Raw genomic sequence first — 12,894 nt, 5'->3', positions numbered from 1 at the left:
CCCGCAAAAACATGTGTAAGGGCAAGTTCGCAACTACAGATGACTCAAAGAAGAAACTTGCATGACCTTTTAAATGCCTTAAATTAGGGATCTGTAACCCCATCTGCCAGAGTTTCATGTAACCTTTTTATCAATGCTCCCACACAGTGGGAACAGGAAGTGTGTGAGTCTAAAGCCCACTTATCAGCTGTGACACAGCAAAAGTTGAAAAAGAGCCTCTGGGGGAGAAAAGGTTCTCTTCTTTCATACCGCATTCAACAGTGGGCTTCTGATGTTTGTGGATGTGAGTGAGGATCACTACGTGCACCACATATGTAATGCACACTTACTCACACTTTATTATGTACACGTGTTCAACTGCTCGTTAACGCAAATATCTAATCAGCCGATCACATGCTCGCGTCATCAAAAACAGCAAACTGAGAATACAGTTCACGTAGAAAAACATTACCTGGTCTGACAAGTCTCGATTTCTGCAACATTCAGACAATAGAGCCAGACTCTAGCAAAAACAACATGAAAGCATGGATCCATCCTGCCTTGTATCAACGGCTAAGGATCCTGGTGCTATAATGGTTTCTTGGCACACTTTGAGCCCCTTTGGTACAAAGTGAGCATTGTTTAAACACCACAGGCTGCCCAAGTATTGTTGCTGACCATGTCCATTGTTGTATGACCACTGTGTACCTTCTGATGGCTGCCTCCAGGAGTATACGGTGCCGTGCCCAAAAGCTCAAATCATCTCAAATTGGTTTCTTGAACATGACAATGACTTCACTGTATTCAAATGGCCTCCACATTTACCAAATCTAAATCCATCAGAGCAACTTCAGAATGTGATGAAATGGAAAACTGACATCATGTATGTGCAGCCAGAAAATGTGCAGCAACTGTGTGATGCTATCATGTCAATATGGACCAAAATCTCTGAGAAATCTTTCTATTACCTTGTTGAATCTCTAGGAATTGCAGACTAAAGACATCAGTGTATGTTAAACAAATCAATAACATGCAATATGTCTTGTGATTACTACATATAATCAGAAAGAACAATGAGTTTTGACAGAAAACAGACTTTATGAATATTTTCCACAGTAGATCACAGATGCTGCCACAGCTGTCAAAAACAGAACTTAAAACGTGAGCCATAGATCTCTATGGTTTCATCCTGGCCTCCAATGGCCTGAGTATTTTTCAGTTCAGTGTTTGGTGTCCACTTGACGAAGTGCACTGGTCCACCGCAGCCACGTCTTCAGTATGTAACCTCAGCAGACGTGGGTTAACCCCAAATGTCTGAGAAATTATTCTGTCATTGGTAGTAAAGGATACCTCAGTGACTACTTAACTGCATGTTTGCTGCTTTGATGATGCACTGTCAGGATGAAATGGAGTTACAAATCATGACAGTTTACAGTTTAACTTGTATACTGAAATATTCCCAATCCAGTAGTTAAAATGGTAAATGGACTGTCTCTTACAGAGCGCCTTTCTGCTCTGCTTTAAAACTCAGAGCACTTTATGCTACAAGCTTCATTCACACAAACACTTGCTTCACTTGTATGTCCAAGTACTTTCTTAACATTCGCACTCTCATGAACTACTCAGGCAATTTCAGGGCTCAGTATCTTGCCCAAGGATACTTCGGCATGCAAACTTGAGGAGCCGAGTCTGATTGGGATTGAATCATTAAGCTTCTGATTAGTAAATGATCTGCTCTAACTGCCGAGGCACAGCCACTTCAAAAACACTCATAAGGAACAGAGGAGAACTTCTCCCTCGATAGTGAGCTGTCTGGGAATTGACCCCAGATCATAATATTGGGAATCATGTATGAGACAACTACTCTAGCAGCGCAGCATTCAAAGTAAGGCCGATTTCAAATAATTTTGTGAGCGCAGGTGTAGGTACCAGGACACACCATCCTACCAAGTTTGGCCTATCAGACCTATTCAATTTTGACTCATAAAATACCCATTACAGGCTAATATTTGTTGCGTTTTTATATTACCGTCAATTTATAAAACAAATTAGGTTAACTCTTTTTGATCTGGTCCTTTAGACTATGTGGAGCAGCAATGATCTTATAAAGAGATAAAATATAAATAATGAACAGATGGGAGTTTGGCTCATTGGTGCAGGCCTCCACAACAATCTTAGTTTCTCATGTGACTCCTTGGGAAACTTAATTGCCTCCCCCTGGGAGGGTAATTAAGCTGATACCATATGTGATAGCAGAAAATAGTTTTATGAACCCGTCTAATTTTCTTAATTGTGTGATTGGATTAATTTAACTGAATTACTGTGTTTATGCCCCGTCCCTGTGGTGCAGATAAGGGTAGCCACTTTCAAACTGAAAATTTCTGGCAGCAACTGGGATCACAATAACTTTCATTTATATATTTATTTATTTTCATTCCATTGCTGGAACATGGACTTTTCCTTCTCAGTTGACTAATCTTTAATGAGTTCTAATTGTGTGTATGTGCGTGTCTGTGTCTTAGACATCTTAGCAAACAACAGCGCCTAACGAGCTAATAGCATTAAAGCATTGACGTAATTGAGAGGTTAACTGAGTTGCAGAGTGAGTAAGTGTGGTCTCTTTTATAAAGACCACAAGGTTAAATGTAGCTCTTAGGATCTTAACAGGCAACATTTTGAACAAAGAGAGAATTCTAGATAATTGATTTTAGAAACAGAGTGTGGGACACTCACTCTGTGTCTTGGCTTTTGTAATTTATTTATTTGTTTTGTACTCTTTCACTGTCTTCTCTGTTCCCTTGTGTTTCATGTTTGTCAGTTATTCATCTTGTAGATAATTAATTTCTTTTGTGACACCCCTCTCAGGACTTCCTTGTGACACCTGTCTAGCAGGAAGTCCTGGCTTAGTCTTGGTGATAATGCAGCTCACCTGGGGCGGATCTGCTGTGGTGGCATGGGGAGGCATGCGCCACCCTTACTGCATATTACAATGTTGTTGTTGTTTTTTTAATTAAAATAAGCTAGCATTAACTCTTCAAGCCCAGCTACAATTAACACTGAATATAAATGTTAAAACTGAATGTATTGCATAATGCACCTGGTGCTTGTCCCTGCTTGCCACATACCTTGATCCAGTTTGTGATGCTGTTTTTTGTTGTTGTTTTTTACCCACAGCAACAACAGCTGCCTGACTTTATTTCCTTTTCATTACTTACTTTTGGTTTTCAGTTCATGTTAGTTTAACCTGTTGATCCAGCACACCTTAACCTTGCTCTTGTAAGTTTATTAATTTCTCTAATTTTGCAACCTGTAAAATTTCCTGCTTGGTCATTGGTAATATTACTGCTGTATTTACCACAGTATTTGGTTCATGTTTAAAGCTAGGATTTGACCAAATGGGAGATTCCACATCATGTTTCCGGGACTTCTTTTTTCTCTAATCTGTTTTACTTTCCCAAGTAAAACCCAAACTGAGTTAGATATTGTAATTTTGTAATGAGATCAGACAAACAGCACATTCTCTAACTAGAATGATAATCCTTGTGTTAGGGTTGGCTGTGTGCAGACAGGAAAAGGACCCAAAGTGCAGACTCCGGAGACAAAAAGGTGAACTCAAAACAGCTTTAATGCTGAACTCAAAAAAGGTAACAAAACAGACTCCAAATAAACTCAGGCAAGCAGACAAAACACACAGCATAATAAACGGTAGAACGCGACAGAGAGCACAGGAAAACACAGGGCTTAAATACACAGAGGGAGCAATCAGGGAATGGGCAACAGGAGGGAAACACAGCTGGGGCAAATCAGGACTAACGAGACAAGGAAGCAAAGCAGGACACATTCACATAAGACCCGGACCTTCAAAGTAAAACAGGAAGTAACACAGACTGAACTTACAGACAGACTCACAGGCAAGCACTACAGAGGGAACAGAGGTGGGAACAGGGCAGACACAGACACTGACTGGACACGAGGATATAGCCGACAGGGGAGACAGCAACTAAGGATAACACAGAGACATAAACCATCAGACAGAACTTCAAAGAAACCAAAGACTAGAAATGATAAATATAATAAACTCAAAACCCTGGGTCAACGACCCAGGCATCCTAACAGTACCCCCCCCTAAAGGGCTGGCTCCCAGACAGCCCAAACCTAAACACCAAAACAAAAAACAACCCAACCAGGGCGGGCGGTGGGGGAAACAGGACGGAGGGCTCGAAACAAACCAAACAAGGAGCCAGAAACAAAAAAGGTGCAAACACCGGAGCCCAGAAAGCAACATAACAAAACATAGGCGCACGACAGGCGCAGGCGGCCAGGAAAAACAGGTCACACAAAGTTCAGGGGGCCGGCCCGGAGGACGACGACCCAAGAGTCCAGAAAAAAGTTCAGGAGGCCGGCCGGGCGGGAGGCACCGGCGGCGACGGAGCAGGTCAGGAGGCCGGCCGGGCGGGAGGCACCGGCGGCGACGGAGCAGGTCAGGAGGCCGTCCACGACGGCGAGGATGCCCAATCATCGGCCCGGAAGGAGGCCGTCCACGACGGCGAGGACGCCCAATCATCGGCTTGGAAAGTGGCCAGAAAGGACGGGCAGGCCGGACAGGACGTGCAGGACGAGCAGGCCGGACAGGACGAGCAGGACCAGGACGTGTAATCAGAGGCCTGGAAGGAGGCCGGCGCTGTAGAGGCGCAGGATGTGGTCCGGACGTCGGCGTGGCCGAGGCAGGACCAAGCGAAGCTGTAGCCGAGGCCAGACTGGGCGAAGGCGAAGACTCGGAGGCCGGACCGGGCGAAGGCGAAGACTCGGAGGCCGGACCGGGCGAAGGCGAAGACTCGGAGGCCGGACCGGGCGAGGGTGACGCTGCAGGCGACGCTGAAGCTGGACCAGACGACGGCGGAGCTGAAGCCGTAGCTGGACCAGGCGAGGACGAAGCTGCAGGTGACAGCGTGGGAGCCGCAGGTGGTGGCACTGCAGGTGACGGCGTGGGAGCCGCAGGTGGTGGCACTGCAGGTGACGGCGTGGGAGCCGCAGGTGGTGGCACTGCAGGCGACGGCGTGGGAGCCGCAGGTGGTGGCGATGAAGGCTGGACGGGCCCTTCGGACCCTCCAGCGGAGGCAGAAGACTGGACGGGCCCTTCGGACCCTCCAGCGGAGGCAGAAGACTGGACGGGCCCTTCGGACCCTCCAGCGGGAACAGAAGGCTGGACGGGCCCCTCGGACCCTCCAGCGGGAACAGAAGGCTGGACGGGCCGCTCGGACCCTCCAGCGGGAACAGAAGGCTGGACGGGCCGCTCGGACCCTCCAGCGGAGGCAGAAGGCTGGACGGGCCGCTCGGACCCTCCAGCGGAGGCAAACAAAGGCTGGCGCGGTTCTCCAGAACCCCCAGCGGGAACAGAAGGCTGGACGGGCCCCTCAGACCCTCCAGCGGAGACGAACAAAGGCTGGAGCGGTCCCTCGGACCCTCCAGCGGGAATAAACGGCCGAGTAAACGACTGAGGTGAGAACTGAGCAGGTGACTGAGCCGATAGGTGAGCTAATGTTCGAGCTATGGATAGAAGTTTAAGTTCTATTGACTGTTGTAACGATGGTAGTAATGGTGGGTTAGGTGGTGGATTAGCAATAAGCTGAGCTAGTTCCCCTGAGCCTCCAGAACCTGAAGAAAATCGCTGGACGGGCTCACCTGAGCCTCCAGCGAGGTCAGAAACAGGTGCAGGTACCTGCCGGATACCGGCCTCTCCCACCCGAGGAGAAGGTACGGGTGCCGCGACAGGCACCGGAGCAGGGACCAGCTGGACCCCAGCCTCCCTCACCTGAAGCACTGAAACAGGTGCAGGGGAATGCTGGGCCCGAGCCGCCCTGGGAGCAGGAACACAACTGGGCGAAGGAGCAGGGTCAGAAAACACAGACTCCTCTAAAATGTTTTTTAGCTTCCTACCACCACCATGTGTAATAGTCTTAACAGTCTCAGTTTTAGCAGTGTTCAGATGATTGTCTTTTTCCAGCTTAGAGGGAGCAGAATGAAAACAGTCATTATAACTCACCACGGGGAGTGGCTCAGCAGAGACAGAGTGGCGACTGCGTGAACGTCGCTTTCTCCGGGAAGTGGGAGGTGGCAAACTGGGCTGCGAATCCTCCAAAAGACCGGGCTGCGACGAGGAAGCAGAGAGTTTGTGAAGCTCAGAACGTGGCAGACCCAAAAACAGAGCGAAGGATTGCAGCGGAGTGAGTCTAACGTCCCGCGTCACGTAATCCCTCTTCCTCCGCCGCTTAACCTTCTTGTCGGACTGGTAATCCAGGGGTGGAGGCGGAGGTGTAGCGACTGGAGAGAATGAGCACGTGCTCAATCTGATCGCCCGAGGCATAGGTGCCGGCTCGGCCGTGGCCATGGCAGTTTGGAGGCTGCGGGGCCCTCCGAAAGCCAAACGAGACCCATAGAAGGGTGACTGGAGCTCCTGGGCATGCTTAGCCTCCTGCCTCACGCTCTCCTTGAGGAAGGCAGAAACTGCGGGTCGCCGATACCAAACGGAGTCTGCTGGGTCCATAGTATGGTCGCGTTCTTCTGTTAGGGTTGGCTGTGTGCAGACAGGAAAAGGACCCAAAGTGCAGACTCCGGAGACAAAAAGGTGAACTCAAAACAGCTTTAATGCTGAACTCAAAAAAGGTAACAAAACAGACTCCAAATAAACTCAGGCAAGCAGACAAAACACACAGCATAATAAACGGTAGAACGCGACAGAGAGCACAGGAAAACACAGGGCTTAAATACACAGAGGGAGCAATCAGGGAATGGGCAACAGGAGGGAAACACAGCTGGGGCAAATCAGGACTAACGAGACAAGGAAGCAAAGCAGGACACATTCACATAAGACCCGGACCTTCAAAGTAAAACAGGAAGTAACACAGACTGAACTTACAGACAGACTCACAGGCAAGCACTACAGAGGGAACAGAGGTGGGAACAGGGCAGACACAGACACTGACTGGACACGAGGATATAGCCGACAGGGGAGACAGCAACTAAGGATAACACAGAGACATAAACCATCAGACAGAACTTCAAAGAAACCAAAGACTAGAAATGATAAATATAATAAACTCAAAACCCTGGGTCAACGACCCAGGCATCCTAACACCTTGCTGTTTTCTCTGTATAAGCAAGGCCTTTTTAGTAGTGGTTTATGCTTAGCTGACCTAAATGTTTAATGCAAGTTAAAACAATAGGTGTGACTGTGAGCACCTGTGGCTACAGACCCATCACAGAATGAAGGTTTCCAATACAGACCCATTAAATCCAATGTCTGTAGGTTTGCATTTAACCCATCTGAGAAAGCCAAGTCCAGAAATTTAAAGTTTTCACAGCAGAAATTAAAATTTCTGAGATGAGTAATGAAATGCTTCAGGGGATCTGGGGACAAAAACACATTCTGCTGTCCAATCTGTGAGTTAGCTGTTAAGTTAAGGGGTCTAAATATGGTCATAAACTACGACCTTGGTAACCCCTCAGGCCGGAATTGTTCAAATACAAAGGTTAAAATTTAATTAAAAAAGAGACTTAGGACTTATTCTTAGGAAATTAGGACAGTGTGTACAAGGTTGTGTAGAAATGGAATGAGTGTGGACTTTTAAATTTTAATTGAAATTTTGTTTTCTTACACACATATTTTACACCTCATATTTTCAGTATTTTCATGGTTGTCATAAATTTGTTAAGCAAATCTTTTCTTTTCTTTTCTTTAATGACTGAGACACTGAGGGATAAGTTGGATTTATTTGTTGTAGTCCTTTTGCTCCTTTTTGCATTTACAAATGAAATAACCTCTTGGTTAGGCTTAGCACATCCACGTACATTGAATGGGGCTGAATTTCAATTCTAATGTACATAACAGTTCATTATTGTTGATGGTGAACTGATTGCTCCCTGTCCTTTTACTGACATTAACCAATAAGAACATGTCCAACTATGAGGACTTCTTGCAAATATTATGCAGATTGATTGCTGAATAACCAAATTCTAACATGTTTAGATGTTAAATGATAAACATAGAAACATATGAGCTAAATGTATTGAGTGAATGGGTCAGCATGTTGACAAAGAACAAGTAACCATGGCTTTTCTCATCAGATATCTCCCATAACTAATATGAATAAAAGAGATGCTTTCTTATCCTCAAACTTTCTTCTTAAACCTATTCTCTTCAGCCAAAGTATCAGAGGAGATTGTGAGGCTCCACACAGCTGTAGTTACTCAAAGTGTTCTGAAGGTCTGTTTGCTGTGCATGGAGGAAAAAAAAAAAGTATATACATCTGTGTCCCAAGCTGACACTCCTGGGGCTGGTGCTTGTTGGTGAGGTTTGGAGTCTGCCTCTATGGTTTGGCTCGACTTTCGTCCTCTCCATTCACTCCCATCTGAGGTCAAGGAGTTGTGCTTGTTTGTGGGAAGCTCCTTATACTGTCTCGTAATGAGTGCTCTAAGCAAAAAAATGTTTTTTCCAGACTTCAGAGCTGGATGTGTCCACCTCTCTGATTTGTCCTCCATTGAAAACCTTAATGTCCTGAGAATGACTAAAGACAGCTCCTAATGTAAATGGGCCTCTGGAAGTAATGGATGCATTACAGAAATGTTATGCATACTTGTAGTCACTGTTGCATTTCACACCCACGCTGTATTTCACACATTTGCCTCAAAATGTGTTAGTGCGAGTTGTTTGTTCTGCTGCCATTTACTCCCCCCTCATACATTTTACACATTAGGGTTTAATGTGGTTTCAGACCTAAAACAGTGTATTAATGTGGGAAAGCAGGAATGTGATAAATTCCTACAAAGCCATTCAGACTTGAACATCTCTGGGACAGAAGGACATTACTAAGATCTATTGTCTGAATGTGGTTTTTAACTTTGTCCTCCTTTGTATTTGGTCTGGTGAAACCACAAACAATATAATGCCTAAAATGTTCTGCATGTCGTAAAAGTATCTTCCTTTTTCCTGCAGAGGGGAAAGATTTGTGTCAACAGATTATTAGCGTTGCTTACATCTTTTTCTTTGTTCTTGACTTAGACTGAGAGAAAAAGTGTGTATCTCCTCACTTATAATGTGCACAAATTCTGAGGTGAAACTAGTGGTACAGATGAAAGCTTGGAATCTCACAGCATGACCTTTTAAAGCAGCTAAAGTGGAAATTAAGTAAACAAAGAAATTGGTTATTAATAAATACAGCTTAATACCTTTTTGGGCTTTATTTTTTACTCTTCACTTGACTTTCAGTGTGAAAGACTGGAGGACAAAACAAAACTCAAGAGGTAACAGGACTCAAGACAGCAATGGAGAGAAGGTGACGGTTCAGTGATTCTCCAGCAATTGTTTGGAAATATAACAGCAGTTGAAAGCAGGTCAGATCACTGGGGAAGACAATGAAAGATGGCTCAAATCACCCAAATGTGCTGAGAGGGAAAGAGGAACCTCTTGATTACTTTTCTGCTTCAGTGGGATTGAACAGCGTCTACAAAAACATTTCTACTCGAGGATGTGTTTGAACTTCGTGGCTTATTGAGACATGAGAAAAGTAAGCGTAAAGGGTAAGGTGGAAAGTTGCTGATCACGCATGCTTTTCTTTACCCAGCGTCAGATCAGTGGTCACACAGTTGCGCTGCTTTCCATTTTGGAGCAGTGCAGCATAACTCCAGTCATTTAGTGCTGCCAGCTGGGCAGCTCAGATGGAACAGTTGTTTGGGATTAGATTTTTGGAATGCAAAAGGTTTGAGGAGTGGATTGACTGTGATTGACTGTAATTTAAAATGTCTGAAGGATTTAGCAATGAACAAAACTAGGGAACCTCTCCAATTCTTTTTTTAAAATCAGTCCTCTAATTCATCTCTTTTGTTCAGGTTAAAATAGTTAATAATAAAGTAAATTGATGGATTAAAAGAAACCAACAAATCCATGGACGAGAGTAACCTTGTAAAGTTCATGTGATTTAAGAGGATTTATTCAAACCTACTTTAAGTGTTGTGTAAGATTTCAAGAGGCCAGTTTTTGGGGGGTTTTCGTGTTGTAATGTGGGAAAAATAGTGCTAACTGAATAGGTTTTAAACACATTCTGAATTCATCTTTATAACCTGTAAATGCTTGGCAATGCCCCCACAAAATTTAAATAACATTAAATGGAAAAAAAAAAAGTTCTACAGGAAAGTGCTCTGAAAATTTGAGGACATGAAATTAAAGTCACACATCTGCGATAAAAGCAAGGTCACCAGAAAAGGGCATTTGTCTCTGCACAAACAAAAAACTGGAGCTACTTGAAAATTGAATTAGAAATTAGATTTCCATCAAAATGAAATAAAGCAGAGCATAATGTAGGGGTCGCATGATTTAAGTTATTCTTCTTAGATATGGTACATCTTTACATTTGACCTGTAACAGCAAAGACTTGCATGTTCCGAATGATCTTTAATTTGCCTCACTAACTTTCTGAAATCTTACAAAATGTGTTTCAGAACGGACATTTTTCTTGCTTATTTGGAATGTCACAGTGAATACTGTGTTTATGATGAAAACCATTGTAAAAATCTCTTTCTGTTTGTTTTGTTTGTTGTTGCCTATTTTGTATGTGTTCATACCTCCCTCTTGTGTCCAATTCAGTTATTGCAATCTTGAACCAAAAGGTCTTAAAATGCAATATGATTTAGAATAGGGCAGCAGGTTGGCGTGGTAGTTAGCCAAAGGAACGTCTTGAATTTGGCATCCACCATCTGGTCGGTATCTTTATATGTGGAGTTTGCATGTTCTCTGGGTACTCCACCATCTTCCCACAGCCCAAAGATATGCAGTTAGTCGAGGTTAGGTTAACTGGTGAATCTAAATTACTCATAGGTGTGAATATGAATGCAAATGGTTGACTGTCTCTCTATGTTAGCCCTGCATTACATTGGTGACCTATCAGGGCTGCAGGGATAGACTCCAGGCCCCCTTTCAACTAGATAACTTGGAGAATGGATGAATGGATGCAGGACCGTGTAGAAGTCTTGACCTATCTCATATATTAATAGGAACATTGAAAGTGGGTGCACTGATTTACTAAAATATGTGCATGGAAATTTAAACGTATGAAGCAGTGTATAAAGTGTATGGTGTATAGTGTATAGTGAGTTTGTAAAATTCGAATATGCCTGAAAGTAAATATTTGGTATGACCACCTTTATTCTCCAACGCAGCCTAAACTCTGTAAGCTGTTAGGCCTGCCACTTCTTCTTTTGTCGTCCACCTGTCCAATTAACTGTTTGAAGTTAGAAACCAAGTTGTTGGTGTAAAAATACTATTTTATACCTGTCAAACTTTGCTATTTTTGATAGATTCTACTAAAGAAAGAACAACAATTATTTTTATTTTTGATTTGGGTTTTTTTGTTTGTTTGTTTGTTTGTTTGTTTTGGGGGGGGGGGTCCACTTTGAAAGTGACACATTTTAAAGACGGTTCTTTGCTGAGTTTTCTATTATGTGTAGATACAACACAGGTTTACCCCTTGGGTTAGATGCCTTTTTTTTGCTTGAGTAATTCATACACTTCTATGAAATGTTCAGATACATGGACTCAAAATGAACAAAAAAGGAGCCAGTGTCTAAAGAAAGACTTTGAAAGACCTTCAGACAGCCAGAAGAAGTATTGCTCAAGACCACTTTAGAAATGACCAAAAAGAGAAAGATTAGCTCTTTGGAAGGATAATCATAGAAATGAGGGGTGGCTCAGGACTTTTACAAAGTACTCTACATGCCTAAATCTACAGTCATATAAACTACCATGTTGTGTTTATCCTGTCCTTTTTATCAACCCATACCCCTTTATGACCATTTTCTACTGGTGATTTTTTTTTTTTTGGCATAGGTCTTTGTGATTTAAAGTGTTTGGTTAACAAAAAAAGGCAGTGATTAAAGAAAAGAAAAGAAAAGAAAAGAAAAGAAAAGAAAAGAAATGAAATGAAAAGAAAAAAGACTTTTACAGCATTACAGTCTTCAGCAAGGTATTTTCAAAGATCTTATAAGCGCTTGAATTTTTTTTGTAGTGATACAATAAAAATTTAAATTAAAATCATTTTTACCAATGATTGCTTGACAAATTTGGCACCACTGTATATAAAATATAATAGAGTATTATAAATAATTATTAATGATTACTAATAAAAAAGGTATATGAATCACTGTAAGCGTATGTATTTTAAACCACATACCTTATAGACCTTTACCATTTAAACATTTAAACAGAGAAGCAAACGTCAAATCAAAATTAAAAACTGTCCCTTCTTTTAACATGTAGTACCATTTTATAACCAAAAGAGGGCAGTGCACTTCAAGTATCATACCTACCATCCTACAAGCATCTCCAAACCTTTCCTCTCAAGTATCAGGAATTACTGACGACCTTTTTCAGCCAGTCCCTTCCAGTTAAATCAAGCTATAATTTAAACTTTCTTAAAAATAACTTGACAGCTGACACGAGTTAAATCATTTTTCCAGCTTCTTTCTTTAGTAAGTGTTGAGTGAAGACTACCAGAGTTGAGAAATCCACCGACACCCTAAAATACCCCTATGTTTGGGTCTGGCACTAAACATCGAACCTAAGTTTCCATATTAAAGAAAAGGTCCTTCCTCACTAAGTCTTTTAGTTCTTATTTCCATTACACGTGTGTGCTTAACTGTTGTCAGATGCACATTTGTGATTTGTCTTTTCTCACAAAGCATCCTGGCTTGCCCTAAAACACAAAATACTTCTGTTATTTTGATTTAGAAGCCCTGCTTTTATTGATATCTGCTGCTGGTCAAACATGCCAAACTGTCAGTACTGATGTACAATTCTCTGGAATATTTTTGAATCAAATAGGACATTTTCTTTTTGTAGATTTCCAGAAACGGCCTCTCAGATCT

Source organism: Oreochromis niloticus, linkage group LG11 (assembly GCF_001858045.2).
Source record: "Oreochromis niloticus isolate F11D_XX linkage group LG11, O_niloticus_UMD_NMBU, whole genome shotgun sequence".
NCBI classification, from domain to species: Eukaryota; Metazoa; Chordata; class Actinopteri; order Cichliformes; family Cichlidae; genus Oreochromis; species Oreochromis niloticus.
The sequence above is the reverse complement of the archived record's forward strand: the minus strand, read 5'-3'. Positions refer to the sequence as shown.